The sequence below is a fragment of the Triticum aestivum genome, chromosome 6D, assembly GCF_018294505.1.
Source record: "Triticum aestivum cultivar Chinese Spring chromosome 6D, IWGSC CS RefSeq v2.1, whole genome shotgun sequence".
NCBI classification, from domain to species: Eukaryota; Viridiplantae; Streptophyta; class Magnoliopsida; order Poales; family Poaceae; genus Triticum; species Triticum aestivum.
The window spans coordinates 15,190,013-15,207,813 of NC_057811.1; positions in this window are offsets into that span (position 1 = coordinate 15,190,013).

Sequence of the window (17,801 nt, forward strand, 5' to 3'; positions counted from 1 at the left end):
AGATTAATATATGTTGAGATTGTAAGCAACAATTTGATGTCAGGGTTAATTAGGCACATAGATAAACCATGTAAATTAATGTAAGAAGGCCAATAAGCACAACTATTCATGGAAGTAGTACATAAGGACGGAAATTGACAAAGTTTTATCTAATTAAAGTGACATTTAGTTTTACACGAAGATTGTCTGTTCTTATTCCTTTTTTTGATTGATTTATGTTCCATATTTTCTATTTGAGTTTTTTCATGTGGTCGACTGTGCGTACGGCACGTTGGCGCAAAATGGGGAGAATAGGTGAATTCCGGCTAGGCAAGCGGCACATGTTTGTAGGCGAGAGTGATTGGGCTGGCCCTACACATGAGTTGGCCGATATTAATGTTCCTTAATACGAAATCACTAACTAAGAAATACTTTTTCGAAAGATCACTCTCACCTTTTTAGGTTCTGACAATTGGCGTGCTGCATGTGCACCACTTGTCGCAACCGGTGAGTTTTTTCGGTTTTTTAGATCCGTTTATTCAAAACGTTTTATCTTTTAAACCGTGCATCCAAATTTTAAACCGTTTTCATCATGGGATTCATCGCGTCGAGATCTTCAAAAGTAAATCACATGTTGATAAATAAATAAAAAAGGACGAAAAAACCGAACCTGGGGCACTTTTTTCTTTTCTTTCCGGAAGCCGTTTCTGAGAGGCACGGCCGTGCCTCTCGGCGAGAGGATCTCGCAGAAGCAAAACCACTAGTGCAGAATTGGGCTTTAGCACCGGTTCGTGAGGCCCTTTAGTGCCGGTTCTGTAACCGGCACTAAAGGGTGGGGACTGAAGGTCCCCCCCCTTTAGTCCCGGTTCAACACGAACCACCACTAAAGGGCCACCACGTGGCACGAGCCCGCGCCGGGGGCGGGGAGACCTTTAGTATCGGTTGGTAACACCAACCGGTACTAAAAGGTTTAGGGGTTTTGGTTTTATGATTTACTTTTCCTTTAATTTCGTGTTTTCATTTAATTTTTTTATTTATTGTTATTTTACGATACTACATATTGTACATGTTATGCATATGGTACCATGCCTCTCGCCGAAGGAAAAAAGAAGAGCAAACACGTCTTTTTTTTTCATTTCGTAGATGCACGGCCTTGCCTTTTCAGAAGCAAAACCGTGCCTCTCATTGAAGGAAAAAAAGGAGAAAAAATATTTTTCCGTTTCCAGAAGGCACGGCCGTGCCTCTCATGGAAGAAAAATTGTGTCTCCCGCGGAAGTAAAACCATGCCTCTCGCGGACGAAAAAAATGAAAACGCATTTTTTTCATTTACAAGAGGCACGGCCGTGCCTCTTGCGGAAGCAAAACCGTGCCTCTCATGAAAGCAAAACCATGCCTCTCTCACGGAAGAAAAAAAATAGAGAAAACGTGGATTTTTTGTTTCCGAGACGCACAGACGTCCCTCTCGCGGAAGCAAAACCATACCTCGTGGAAGCGAAATCGTGCCTCTCAAGGAAGGAAAAAAAAAAGGAAAACACGATTTTTCACGCAAAAGAAATTCTTTTTTCGATTTTTTTGTCGAAAAGCTAAGAAAGACCGTTGGAAAACCGAAAAGTTAAAAAACCTTGGAAGAAACCATCTAAAAAAGCTGAAAACGCGTCCGAAAAATAAAAAAATTCAGGAGCGAGCGCCCAGAACGCGACATGTGGCGGTGGCTCAGAGTGCGCCAAGTAGCATGCTCTCACCCCCAAGTGATCATTGTGAGGCTTCCAAAAGAGGGCTCGTCAACTAGTTGCTCTATGATTAATACCTTTCTGGACCGGACCTGGCCTTCCCAATTTATTTCCTATTTGGCGCCCTCAGCGGCGGTTATAGGCTAATTTGCCAACCAGCGCACACCCCCTTCATGATGGGCCAGCCCATTTAAACTTTTTGTCTCTTTCCCGCTAAAGATCAAAAAGGTCACAGGCGCTGTCAGTGGAACCTAAGTTTTTTGTTCAGTTCGAACCGCTATAACCACTAGGACACATCATCGGCTATGCGCATTTACTTCTTTCTTCCATTTTGGGCGGTGGGTATTTTGTTTTTTCTTTTCTTTTATTTTCTTTCATCTTTTGCTTTTTTTATATGCTACTATTTCTAAATAGAAACTTCCTTCAAATTTGATAAAATATTTACAAATATTTCTTGAAAAATCTTTGAACTTTTTTTTCCAAATTTGATGAACTTTTTGCGGATTATTTTATCAAATTCAATTAAATTTTTTAAATCCAATGAACTATTTTCAAAATTGTGAACTTTTTTCTAGCTTGATGAACGTTTTTAAAATTTGATGAATTTTTTACAAAATTTGTGAACCATTTTCTCAAATTCGATGAACTTTTTTCAAAATTGTGAACTTTTCAAAATTCGACGAAATTTTTTGGATTTGATTTTTAAAATTTGACAAAATTTTTCAAAATTTGATGAAATGTTTTCATATTTAATGATATTTTTTCACATATAAATTTTCTTGAAATTGATGATTTTGTTTTTCAAAATCGATGAACTTTTTTCATAGTCAATGATTTTTGTAGCGACCCGACCTCAAACGGTCAAGTCTCTGTGCTTTAGTGTCATCCCTGAATCGGTAATGCTGACACACACAGTACTCGAAGGATTTAATACAGAGTAGTAATCACACACTTATTACAACGAATGTCTCAAAAGAGAACTTATTACAATAAATATGACATAAGGCCATCTAATACGATAACAGCGGAAGGCTTGGAAGATAAAGTGAGTCCATCAACTCCAACGGCATAGCTGAGCTACACGGCAACGACCTAACGAACCTTACTCCTCGTCTGAAAAGTCTGCAACATAATACGTTGCAGCCCGAAACGGGTCAGCACATGGAATATGCTGGCAATATAACACACTAGAGCAAGAACATAATAATGCTATCACTACATGCATATTTGGCTGGTGGAAAGGCTCTATGGTTATAGTTTTGCGAAAGCCAATTTTTCCGTACAACCAAGGAATAAATTTTATTTTAACTATCATGGTAGTTGAAACATCATTGAGAAGGTTCCTCCAACTCAATCCCAATTAAAAGTAATTATCAACCCAACATATTAAATTAGGGTGATGAGATACATATGATACTCCAAGTACTAGATACTCAAGATGTCCATAACCGGGGACACGGCTAACCATGATTAGATTGTACACTCTGCAGAGGTTTTCGCACTTTTCTCCACAAGACTCGATCGCCTCCGTTGAATTTCTCGCACTGCATGGTGTTTGAGAAACGGATGACCGAGACACAGTCTTTCAGAAGCATTAACTCTAACCCCGGGTAGACAGTACCAACCTACATCCCTCTACATCTGCTAGCCTACCACTGGAAGAGGTCATGCAACTTACTCAACTATGCTAGAGCCCATAATAGCTTGTGGCTGCACACGGAAGTTTCTAGCATGAAATATCTCAGTTCCCTTTGAGCCTGGGTGGCGGACATTAGGATTATCACACGGGTACTCCGGGATATCCTAGGACAACACTGGATTCTCCAGGTGCCCGACAAGCAATCCACCCAGATGTGTATTAAAGTTGTCACCTTAAGTTGAACCATTAATTAACAATCTCACATCTGTCATGGATTCACTCACCCAAACCACGTCTACGAGCATAGCATAGCAATATAAGCAATACATAGAAGTAACTCCCAAGGGTTTGATAATAACAGGGCAATAGGTTCTACCTCATCAACTACTTCCCAATACCCACAAGTTAATCACATCCTAAGCATGCAGTGTTTGAGGATTTGAGCTAATGCATAAAACTGGGTATGAAAAGAGTATGATCAATGTGGTAATTGCCTTGCTGATGATCCGCAAAACTTAGAGACTCGTAGTAGCACGCTTCGCACTCCGGGAATTCTATCGCCAACAAACAATAGCATACATAAGCAATCAAGCAAAGATGCACGGGTAAAACTCAAATAAGAAGATCTAACCAGAAAGTTCAACTTAAGAACTCCGGTTTGCAAAAAGAATCAAATCAAACGGAACAACGAAACTCAAACTGCGAAAGAAACAAGATCCGTTTACTAATCTGGACTAAAGTCAAATTTTATAGTACCAAAATCTTGTTCAAGTTGGTTAAACAGAAAGAGGGTTTCGAGACGAAGATCTAGGCGCTTGAATCGCCTGATTCTGATAAATGAGCGAAAAGATAAACTAAAACGAAAATCGGATCAGAAATCGCGTTTGAAAATAATCGCGAAAACCCGAGAAAAAGAAAAAACTGGGGAGGCTGGGCCAGCTGGGCCTCGGCCCAGTTCGGTCCGGCGGGCTTCTTTAAAAAAATAGATTCTGCCGAAAAGATATTCTAAAAAAATAAATAAAAATACAAAAATACCAAAACAAATTTTCACCATCTAAACGAAATATTTAGAACAAGGTGAACATTTTCCTGGCCTGAAATGCAACTTTTGAAAAATGCATATTTTCCTATGCAAATAAAATAGCAATAAAATCCGAATAAAATTAAATATTTGATTTTAATATTTTTCCTCCAATATTTCATTTATTTTGGAGAAGTCATATTGTCTCCTCTCATATATTTTTTAATATGAAATATTTTCGGAGAGAAAAATAATTAAAACAAATAATCCTCGTTTCAATATTTGATAAAATTCAAATATGAAAACAGTGAAATCCCCAACTCTCTCCGAGGGTCCTTGAGTTGCTTAGAATTTCGAGGCGAAACGAATGTGCAATATAAATATGATATGCATGAATGACCTATGTATAACATTCCAAATTGGATGAACTTTTTCAAAATGGATGAACTTTTTCAAATATGTGATTTTTTTGCAAACTCCATGAATTTTTACAAATTATTGATACTTTTCTGAATTTTTTCAGATTCATTTTTAAAGAAAAAGGCAAAACAAACGGTTGAGCTAACATTGGAGTATTGCGTCCCAAGCGACAGAATCGTGAGTGAATAGTGTCTTGAGCGACCAACCTTTGTTGGGCCAGGCCCAGGAAGCCTTCGTGTGAGCACCACAGAGGATATTCGGTGCCAAAGGTGCCATATACTCCCTCCATCCCAAAATAAGTGTCTCAACTTTAGTACAAAGTTATGTATTAAAGTTAGTACAAAGCTGAGACACTTATTTTGAAACGGAGGGAGTAGGACCTCCGCCATCCCAATCCCTATTTAGCGCCCATTATGCAAACAGACGCTCACCCCCCCCCCCTCTCAGTTATTTCAGAAAATGGCCTGGCCCATTTAGAAGCGCAACAACCTAATTTCTTCTCCGATTTTGGGTAGCTTCCAGAAGCTTCTAGGCTGGTTTTGGGAAGCTTCCTGACCTGTTTATTTCCTTTTTAGTTTTTGTATTTTTCCTGAACCGGGGTTGGTTCTCTTTTAGTTCTTTTTTTTGTTTTTAATTTTCACAATTTTTTTTGATTTTTTCAAATGCATCAAAATTTTAAAAATCATGAACTTTTCTCAAATTTGTGAACTTTTATTTTGAATTTCTTGAACCTTTTCAGTTTTTGCTCACATTTGTGAACTTTTTCCCAAGTTTCGTGAACTTTTTTTCAATTTTGTGTACTTTTTCCTGGGATGTGGGCTCCATCCACATTAAATTTGAGCACGTCGGCCGGCAGGGGAAGCCAGCGCTGTGGAGTTGCATGCGGCTTGGCATTTTTGCTGAAATAACCCTAGTATTCCTCGGTCGTGCATGCAACTCTACAGGCAAACTAGCCATGCTCCATGGGCTTCTCGCCTTCCCTCACTTTGTTCCTCTGCGTCCACCATTGCCACCACATCACGACAATCAGCATACGATCCTTCTCCGGAATCTGCCACAAGTTGTCCATTGTTGCATCCACGGACTCACACACATCAAGTCGCTGCCGAACGTGCTCCAGGCCGAGAGCACGCCATACCTGCTTGATTTCCTGGCATTCCATGAAGAGATATTTGCCGGATTCATTCCGGGAATTGCATAAGAAGCGTTTATGATCCTGGATGGTCATGCCCCTCCTGCATAGGATATCCTTGGTGGCTAGGGTATTGTGCGCCATCCTCCAGATGAAGTGTTTGATTTTCCCCGGGCAAGGCATACGCTAGATCCTCTTCCATTTGTCTTGTCCTCCATCATTCAGGTTGCCAACCTCAATTTGGGGCGCCCCACCAACAGGCCCGCATTCTCAGAGATTGCCCTCCTTAGCTTGTAGGCCTGCCTAACCGAAAACAGCCCCTTCGGGTCAAAATGCCATGCCATAAAATCCACAGCACCATCCCTCAGAGGCATCTGGAGTATCAAGGCTGCATCCTCCTCCCAAAAAGTATCCCGTACTAGCTCAACGTCCCAATCACCTGTGCCGGGGTCAATGAGCTCCGAGACTCTGGTTAGCAAGCTGCCCCCTCTCGGTGTGATGACTTTGCGTGACCAGGCTCTCGGGATCCAGGGGTCTTCCCATATCCTAATACTCTCCCCATCGCCTACCCTCCATATAACACCTTGCTTAACCAACTAAATGCCATGGGTAATACTCTACCACACATAGGACATGTTTGCAGCCTCCCCCGCCTCCAGAACAGAGTTGTTTGGGTAATATTTGGCCTTCATGAGCTGAGCACAAAGGCTCTCCGGTTCTTGGATCAGTCTCCACACTTGGCGGGCAAGCATGGCAATGTTGAAATCATGAATATCCCGAAAGCCGAGCCTTCCTCACCCTTTGGACCGTGTGAGTTTCTGCCAGCCCACCCAGTGAATCTTGTTCTCATTGTCCTGTTGACTCCACCAGTACTGAGCAATCATGGCACTAATCTCCTCACACATGGTCTTGGTCAAGTAGAAGACAGACATAGCAAATGTGGGTATGGCCTGCGCCACTCCCTTCACCAAGATTTCCTTTCCTTGCCTCGAAAGAGTTCTCTCGTTGCAGCCCTGCATGCGGGTCCATATGGAGTCCTTGATATAGGCAAAAGCTTTCTTCTTGGAGCGTCCGATATACACCGGTAAGCCCAGGTATTTCTCATTGTAAGCCTCGCTATCTATGCCAAGAGTGGCCTTCACTTCATCCTTAGACTGAGTCCCACAGTTTTTACTGAACATGATCGCCGACTTCTCATGGTTGATGCACTGTCCTGAACACTGCTCATACACTGCCAAAATCTGCTGCAATTCCTCAGCTTCACTTGCCTTGGCTTTCATAAGTAAAACCGAGTCATCAACAAAAAATAAATGCGAAATAGAAGGCGCCCCTTGAAAGATTTGAATGCCACTAAACACCCCCACTACTCTGGGCATCATTGAGCAAAGCTGATAGCCCCTCAGCGCAAATCACGAAGAGGTATGGCGATATGGGATCGCCTTGTCGGAGCCCCCTGGAAGGCATGAACTGTTCAGAGAGATCATCATTCACCTTGATTTGGTACCGGACTGTCGTTACGCACTTCATAACGAGTCTCACCCAGCTCCTAGCAAAACCAAGTTTGATCATCATAGCCTCTAGAAAAGACCACTCAACCTGGTCGTATGCTTTGCTCATATCCACTATAACCGCAGCAAATTCTTCCTTGCCCCCTCTTTTGTTCATCAGAAAATGTGAAACCTCGTAGGCCCTCAGAATGTTATCTGTGATTAGTCACCCCGTCACAAAGGCACTCTGGTTGCCTGAGATTATCTGTGGCAGAACAAGCTTTAGGCGGTTTGCGAGGACCTTGGAGATAATCTTATACAAAATATTGCAGAGACTGATGGGCCTCAAATCCTTTATTCTCGAGGGGTTTTTGACTTTTGGTATAAGTACCACCGTCGTATCATTCCAGCCATGCGGTAGCTCGCCTCCCTTTAGGACTTTCATCACTTCCTCAGCAATGTTCCTGCCCATCAAATGCCAATATTTCTTGAAAACCACAGCCGGCATGCCATCTGGGCCAGGAGCCTTGAGGTCCCCAATATGATCCAGGGCCACCTTAATCTCCATCTCAGTGAAGTCCGCCATAAGACAATCATTCATGGCCTGTTTGACCTTCGTTGGGATAGACCGAAGAAGTTCATCATAGTGGTTATTGCCATTCGAAGTAAACAGGCCCTGAAAATAAGACTGAGCATAGTTAGTGAGATCTCTCCCCTCCTCCAACACCACACCATCCTCCCTCGTGAGCCACCTTATTTAGTTGGCTTTCCTCCTCGCCGAGGCATAGCGAAAGAAGAACTTCGTATTCCTATCTCCCTCCTTCAACCACCATACATGAGAGCGCTACCTCCATTTTATGTCCACCACCTCCTCAAGATGATCCACCAAGCAGCGTAGTCGCACCTCCTCCGCAACCTTCTCCGGGATGATATCTCTCTTCCTGCACTCCTCCAACGCACGCTTCGCCTCTTTTAACTTCCTCTCCGTGTCTCCTAGCACCGTTCTACTCCACCTTGTCAGGTCTCCAGCCACGCCCTTCAAAGCTGCTGCCACATCCATCGCGCCCCCTCACACACCCTCCTCCATGCTTCCTCAATTACCAGGTCGCAGCCATCCTCTCTCAACCATCGAGCTTCAAACCTGAAGGCTCCACTTCCTTCCCTTCTGCTACTTCCCATGTCAACAGTATCCACCACTATGGGCCGGTGATCCGAATGCCTTGCCAGCTTGTTTCACACACGAAACTCCGGGAACGCCGAACACCATTCCATATTGGCAGCCGCCCTGTCCAGCCGGTCACAAATAGCCTTCTGCGTTGGTGCAATTGTTCCACCATGTTAATATGTCTCCTTCATAGCCCAGATCACTAAGCCTGCACCCTTCTAACGCCTCTCGGAATAAGTTCATGCACCCCTCCGCCCGATCAACTCCTCCCCTCTTCTCCTTATTGCTCAATATCTCATTAAGGTCTCCCATGCACAGCGAGGGCCTCCCCTCTTGATGTTGTTGTTGGAGGAGATGCATCGTTCTCCACGTTTCCTTCTTCCTGCTGGCCTGCGACTCACCATAGACCCCCGTAAGTCTCCACACCACCCCATTTTCCTCCGTGATATCTGCATCAATGTGCCTCCTCCCTATTGATCTCAGCGAGAGATTAACTCCCTGCTTCCACAATATTGCAAGCTCTCTCCTCCTCCCATCCGGATTCCTCACACACATGTTCACCAGCCCCAACTTCCACCGATACTGCTCCATTTCCTTCTCGTAAAGCTTGGTTTCACATAAGAACACCACATCGGGATCCTCCGCCTTCTTGAGATCCAAGAGGCACTACAAAAAAATACACTTCCGTGATGATACGTGTTTGTCACAGTAGGTCGCGTTTTTTGTCATGCATGTACATCCATGACAAATTTATGACAGAATCAAAATAGTCATACCTGTGCTGTCGTAGAAGTGTTCCATGACATTACCAAAATTATCATCACGGAAGTGTCCACTTCCATGACGATAAATCGCGCGTCACAGAAGTGCTTTCGTCAAGGGTGATCGACACATGGCATCCACCGTAACGGAACGCCGTTAAGCTATCGGGTCGGGTTTTGGATCCGATAACCTGTTAACAGCCGCGACCAATGGGGATTTTCCACGTGTAAAATCATCATTGGCTGGAGGAAACACGTGTCGGCTCATCGTTGGGACAAATGTCATCCACTCATTGGACAGAAGGCGCCTATGATACGTCGACACGTGGCACGGCCCATCAACTTTAAATGGGCCGGCCCAACTAAAGGCCCACAAGATTTTGCGGACCATAATGGGCCGGCCCAGCTAAAGGCCCACGAGATTTTGCGGACCATAATGGGCTGGCCCAGCTAAAGGCCCACAAGATTTCGCGGGCCATAATGGGCCGGCCCAAGTAAAGGCCCACAAGATTTTTGTGTGCCATAATGGGCCGGCCCAGGTAAAGGCCCACAAAATTCTTGCGGATCATAATGAGCCGGCCCAGCTAAAGGCCCACGAGATTTCGCCGACACTAATGGGCCGGCCTAGCTGTAGGCCCACAAGATTTTGAGGACCCTAGTAGGCCGGCCCACTAACTGGCTGCCATGTTTTGGGCCAAATGCCGGCCCATATTTGATCCGGTCCATTAATGGCCTGCCACGGGCCTAATAATGGCCCATATGAGATCCGGCCCGTTAAAAGCCTCCCACATTCTGGGCCAAATCACGGCCCAGATCAGGTCCGGCCCTTTAAGAGGCTTTGGCCTCAATTATGGCCCATATCAGATTGGGCCCGTTAACTGGACGCTATGCTTTTGGGCCCACTTGCTAAAGGCCCATTTAGTAATTCGGCCTGATATTAGTTTCGGCCTGTTAAGGGCCCATTTAACATTTCAGCCCTATATTAATTTTGGCCTGTTAAAAGCCCGTCATATAGTTGGGCCTAACTACGGCCCGATTTGCATCCGGCCTGCTTGCATCCGATATCTGATTGGGCCAAACAAGGACCGAGACAATTTTGGCCTGTTAAAAGCCCGTGATTTGATTCGCACAATCATGGGCCGGGGTCCATTTCGGGCTGCTGCCGGCCCGTGAGCTGTTCGGCACGTTTCAGGCCCAACCTACTTCTCAGCCTCCTAAAAGCCCATTGAGTTTTCTTGCGAAAAGAGTGCCGGGGTTTACTTGGCCTATTAAAGGCCCGAATCTACTAGTGGGCCAGTTTGACGAGGCCCATGATGCGGATCATACATCGTGATTGCATGACGGCCCGATTATGTACCGTAATTTTACGGTTTGGCCGGTTTACTGCGAAGACATGATATATATACAGTAAAATAACTGCAGCATCATGAATAAGAAAAAACCTAGACTATACAGTAAAGAAATTACGGCATATTACATCCACTGGGCATCAAAGTTTGCCACTATGATAATAAAGCACAAGCAGATAGCAGATTACATACACTGGGCATCAAAGATCGCCGCCAGTGCAAATAAACACGCCGACAAAATAATATACAAAACCGACAGCACTTCAATAGAGTTCAAGAAAGGTTAGCCCTGCTGGCGAGCTGCAGCGCAACCACCTGAGCAAGATGATGAGACTGCGCTTGTTCAACACTTATATCTTCCTCACTCTGAAAGATAAACAAGCAGACAGATGACAGGTTTTGCACATAAAAGTATCAGTGCTGACAATTCATCACATTTCTTACTGATGAATAAAGTGACACAGTTTAAAATTGCATTAACACAATATGGTATTGTTCAGGTCAAGACATGGCAGGAAATGACATTGTGAAGGAGTTGGCAGCTTCACGAGACCACTGGATCAAGAACTCATAAGTATCAATGGTTAGTGTGCTGTCAATTTATCCCATTTCAGATTGGCAAATAAAGAGACGGTTTAAATAATAGTAGAATGATATGACATTGTTCATAGTTAAGACATTGCAGAATATGACATTGTGTTGTAGTGGGTAGGTTCACCACACCACTGGATTACGGATGAAGAACACAAGCATACATGCAGTGCAAAAGAAGATCACTTGCTCTGTATAGTTTAATTTACATGGTATGAAGAAGGAACTTGGTTGTACAACTGAAAACTTAAATTGAGAAGGACAAACTTCTGTTTATGAACTACATTATAAACTTTAAACATGCAATTTGATGCAAACACCAAAAATAAACAGCTGTTGCAGTCATGCCTAACCAAATATACCCAACAAAGTTTGAAGGCTTGAGAAGGACAAACTTACATTACTGGTGAAGACAGGCTCTATAAAGCCCTTGTCCATGCTGATGGGGGGGGGGGGCAATTCAAGAAGTTTACCACAGAATCTTCTTCATAAGCATTGCCTTTATTCTACATTTTGTTAAGAGTAAATATAGATGTGATAATATACGAAAAAATGGAGAATATTTATGATAAGATGAAGAGTGATGCTACATAACCAAGTAGCTATAAATGTATGTGCAGCGATACAGGCAAAAGGCACAGCCAAGAGCAATGCACAGCTAAACTTCTTCAGTACCAACCTTATGGTAAGAGTAAATATAGATCTGATGTGTAGAAAATGGAGGGCAAAGGAAAATAAGCTGCAGAGTGATGGTACATTAACAACCACCTATCAATATAAGTACACTGATAAAGGACAGCATGTACTTAAAAAAATCATTGGCATTGGATATATTCTACACTAATGTAACCATTCATACAAATTAGATAATTTGGAGCAAACAATTGATAAGCAAGCTATCATGCATACTGCTGTCACATAATGAACAAGGTATGTATGCAAGTACAATGATACAGGACAACAGGTACTAACAAGAGCAAAGCAGCGGGCGGCATATTTGCGATATCCCATCGTTCTTTTCAAATCGGAATTCTTCTTCGAGCAGATTTCCTGCAAAAAAGATCCGTAAGGCACATGCGGAAAAGTAGAAGTTCAAATTGTCATTTGATTTCATAGACAGTACCTCATCCTGGGAACGAGACCAGTGCATAACAAGGTTTTTCCATTCAATGTCTTCTAAATTTAGCACAGGAGATTTCACCGGAAATTCGTTTATAGACTTGCCATCAAAGTGTGATTTCCTTAGGTAACACCGATACTGCTGCAATGCTTCCTTGAAAAGCACAAGCAAGCTTTGCTCGTCATGACTATCTAGATTGACCCTCGCCTAGTTACAACAATGTAATGTAAATCATTGATGTGTTTGATCAGCAGAAAACAGGAAAATAATAACCATGAATAATAGCACTTACACGTAAGTTGGACAGGAAGATGTGAAAATGGTGTTTGTCTTCACTATAATCTTCCCATGATGGGAATATATGCACGTAGTCCCTAACAACATTGAAAGCATTGTCTTTTAAACTGGGAATAAATGGAATGGGGTTCCAATCTGCAGGAATTGGCCGTCTCTGCAGTTGGGATAGGTCTTCGGACGGTGGACTTACTGTACTTTTTGCTGGAGTGGGATTTTTCTGTGGTACAGCTGGTGCTATGGCAAATGAAAGTGGTATACCTTTTGCTGGAGTGCAGGTCCTGTGTGGTGGGACTAGTGGTGTGGCCAGTGAAGTATGGGTACAGTCTGCTGGAGTCCGTCCTACGTTTAGTGTCACTGGTTGTACAGCCAATATAAGTGGGGCGCTGTCTGATTTCTCCGGCACCACCACGTTTTTCAAGGACTTTGTTGGTGCTCCTTCAGGTTCGGCAATCACCCTCTTCCTTTTTGATGTCTGATGCACAAGAACAACATTTGAGTGGAAAAACATGGTATGATGACAGATGTAATATGTATTCATAATGGATGGGCATGGCATCTCGAGTTATATGATGAGTAAACTAAGCAGATGGCGGTGCAACAAAGTAGAAGAAATGCAAGACAACATAGACAAGATACGCGCAATCAATAAAACCTTGCCAAATTAGAACAGGCACCTTGATGGGTGAGCAGGACAGGCCATCTGCCTTTGACTCCTCGAGGTTAGAATAGTCATTAGGATGATATTCTGAACAAGAATCAACAGGTGGGGAGCGTATGAGTTTCATTGATTCCAGAATGGCACTCAATGCCTTGGTGCTAATTTTGTAAGTCATTGCAGTGTTCCACAATATTCTTCTGATGCGCGGATTCTAATATTCACTGTAATTGCGTATAATATCTGAGAACCATGAAAACATAAATAGTTGTGAGATTATCTTTGTAATGCAGATGATATTCTAATATAGGGGCGCCCCTGTAAACACTTGTGTGCTATCACTGGATTCTGATGAGAGAGATCATGTGTGCTGTAATATGGTGCGTGCATTTATATAATCTGGCACAAGTCCACAAAAAATAGGCTCCAGAAGTAAGGATAGCTGGCAGATGATAGGTTCATAATATACTATATAGAGAGTTTATTGCCAAACCATGATAACAAGAGCACACAACAACTAGGCAGATCATAGTGTACATAACAGGGGTACACCATAACCACGATATATAAATCGGGAAAGTGGAACTGGCTTGAAAATACGGTGTTGTATTGCCGCTAGTAATTGAAAGCCTATCGATCACGTACAGGCCAGCTCTATCAGCTGTTGACTGCAGATGTCCCTGCGCCCCTTCCTGACAAGGAACATACTGTACGTACTAAATACAGAATAAACAAAGAGGAACATGTTAAAGAACAGAAGAGGAAGCATATTCTTGAGGTTCCGCTTCATTGCATACAATGTTGGTTGCCCACTCATGATGAATCACAGCGCCCAAAGAAATGCAATTCCATGCTGTCTCTCTATATGTGGCAATTTTGAACAAGAGTCATTAGGATCATATTCTGAACAAGAATCAACAGGTGGGGAGCATATGAGTTTCATTGCATCCAGAATGGCACTCAATGCCTTGGTGCCAATTTTGTAAGTCATTGCAGTGTTTAGCTTCAAGAGTGGACTGCTGCTAGTGCGACACAAAGCAGCTACACAGATCATAATGTAGATATAACGGGGAAAACCGTAAGCATCAGAGTAAAATCAGCAAAGTGGAACTTGCTGGAATATATGTGCTAGTATTGCCGGTACGGCTAGAAAGGCTTCGGATACCAGCTCTCTTCAAGTGAAGGTGCGGTACTGTTAATATCAGTGTTACTCTCAAAGGCGACACAGCTCCCAGCATTTCCTTGCTATTCTTATAGGATTCAAGTGGGCAGGTGACTACAAATCCTATTCCTATGTTTACAAGATCCTACGAATCAAAGAGGCTCAAAGTGTCCATCACAACCGACCGTATAGACCTCTACATTGCAGAAGTCCCTGCTTATCTTCAGTACAAGGAACATACTGTACCACTATCATACTCCCTCCGTTCCAAAATATAAGTCTTGGTAGAGATTTCCACTATGGATCACATACAGATGTATCCTGATACATTTTAGAGTGTAGATTCACTCATTTTGCTCCATATGTAGTCCATGGTGGAATCTATACAAAGACTTGTATTTAGGAACGGAGAGAGTACATATTAAAGAAGAACAGAAGAGGAACATGGTAAAGAAGAGCAAGCAGATTTTGGATAATAAAATGTTGGTTGCACAGTGCCCACACATGATGAACCAGAGCGCATTAAGAATGCAACTCCCAGCTGTCTCTCGACCATTTCAGGCGGTTGGATGAAGATCCTATGTCTCCTAACCCATCTTCTTCCTCGTCTCTGATTCTTCCCATACAGAACACCGCACGGGCTGCCGGCTGGACAACCGGCCCCCGCCGCCTGTGTTCCTCCGCCACCCCCACCCCCACCCCCGCCCCAACCCCCACCCGCGTCGAGTTTTCTTCGTTCAGCGAGGCCCCACAACCACCCGAGCCCCTTCGTTCGCACCGGCGAACTCCGGCGAGCTCTGAAAAATCGACTAACCCAATTTTGAAATTTAGTCTACTGTGATTTAACTAGTGTGAAATATAAAAGGGGAAACCCATAAGCATTGGGAGTATAGTGTTGAGCGTGCCATGGCGGATCTGAAGGTGCAAACCGGACAAAGGCAACTTCGCAACCAAGACAAGAAATCAGAGTAAAGAAGTGGCGATCTATTTTCTTGCTGCGATAAATAAGTTGACCAGATACGAAAGAGTACCGCCTATGGTGCGGCGCCGTGTACGCATCTGCTAAGAATTTGACGGTGCTACGGTAGCGATGGCTGTCGACGGCGTGGAGGCAGATCTAGGAGGGTATACGGTGGCGGCGGGGCGCGGTGGATGAGACGGTCGTAGGAGCGGCGCCGGCAAGGTGGACGACGGCGGGGATGAAGCGAGAGGACGGGATGCAAGGATCCCGGTCCGAAGCCGTGGATGAGAGAGGTCGATCTCTTGTAATGGACGGCGGCGTCGGGGTACCAGCTCCGGCATGGTGGAGGAGGACGGCGGTGGATGGGGTGGCGGACGGCGCAGACGGAGGAGGGTGGGGTGGAGAGGGTGTTTTGGCGCCCACGGAGTACGAATGGGGAAAAGGGAGGTAGAGAGGAAGGGGGAACCATGTATTCAGGGCGCACTTGTCTCAAATGCGAGGAAATTTACAAACTTAGCCCCCGTTCCAAATTTCTACTACATCACAGCAACATTAGTCGGTTGGGGATAGGACGGTAATCTCACATACACCAAATATTTGCCGACGAGAGTTTGTTTTTGGCGCCCACCGTGTATGAATATGAATCAGGGAGGGAGTCGATTTCGGCCGAGGACACACTGTATTTTGGCGCCCACTGTGTATGAATCCGGGTGAGAGGCGGTAACGTCACGTTTGGGTGAAATTACAAACCTACCCCTATCGAAACCTATAGAAATCCAGCAGATAGGCTTTGCGTGGCAGGGATAGGCAGTAGTGATTTCCATCTCGCAGATTTTGGTTTCGGGCGGTTACTGCGACTTTCCCCGCTTCGTTCAAATTTTGCAGAGTGCACGTTTACCGTGCCAACTCAATTCGAATCCCGTTTGTATTCTATTTTTTTCGGGCGGGATCCATTTTCAATTGGAATTACATTCTATATACATCATTTTTTTATATATACTTTCAAAACACAACACCATTTATACATAAATATGGTTTACAAATGGCATGATCTCAGATTCATGTTGTATCCATCAATTTGGATTTTCAAATATTTGAAACTTTATGTTGAAATCCAATGTATGCATTCCTCGCTAACTGTCTCCAATTAATGTGTGTTTCATGCGGTTTTTTTACTTCTCAAACATGTATAATGTGTTTCACACACGCACCATATAGTGTAATCCTGTTTAGACATTAATTGCATATAAACCATGCATTGTTTGTAATTGAAGAATCTATGGATCACCAATATTGATAAACTATATAACATCACACGTGTGCCCAAATTCAAATGAATATGCATGTTTGATACACCAATTTGCGTTATGATATTATCGATGTCGTGATCTCCAGTTTAAATATTTGAATCCCCTTTAATCCAGATATTCGTCTCATATAGCTATCACTCATGCTTATATAGGACTATCTCTCTGGACCTATACACGTTCATCGTCTCTCAGGTATCTCTCGTGCTACCTGTATGTCGACAATGATCTTTTATCTTCGTAACACACTGACGGTACTCTCTCCCTCGACCTTCATCACTCTATCTCTCTCTAAGTATATCTTGCTCCCTGCTATGTGTCTCTAACTATGATTCTCCATGTGGAATCTCTTTCTCTCACACAAACACAAAACTTTGTCTCCCGGGGTCTCATTTCTTTCTACTATTCCCATGTGTGCCACTCGCACACCCCTCATACAGAGATGTCTTTCGCTCCTTAGATATGAGAACCTACGACTCTTCCTCTTCAATGTCTCTTTCTCACACACAAACACAAACTCTGTCTCCTAGGGTCTCATATTTCCCCATTGTTCTCTTGTATGTCGCTCACACACACCCTCTCTCCCTAGAGATATCTTGCGTTCCCTCGTATGTCTCTCTAGCTATCACTCTCGTTGTGAAATATCTTTCTCTCTCGCAGACACAAAACTCCGTCTCTCTGGATCTCATTTCTCTTTGATATCTGTTTGTATGTGACTCACATGCACCCTCTCTCTATCTCTCTCACACCCACACACATAACCCAGCCTTCTGATCCACTCGACTCCTATCTCTAACGCACACTAGCTAGCATCTTTATCTTTCTATTTATCTGTTTCTCCATCAACCTTCTTTCTCGCCCTCACTCTTGATTCCTATCACGCACACTACATATGTTTCTCTCTACATGCAGTCAAGTGCCCTCTCACACACATATATAACTTCACCCTTTGAACCACCCGACGATCATCTCCAACACCCAAACTAGCGGATGTCCCTCTAGCTAGCATCTCCATCTCTGTATCT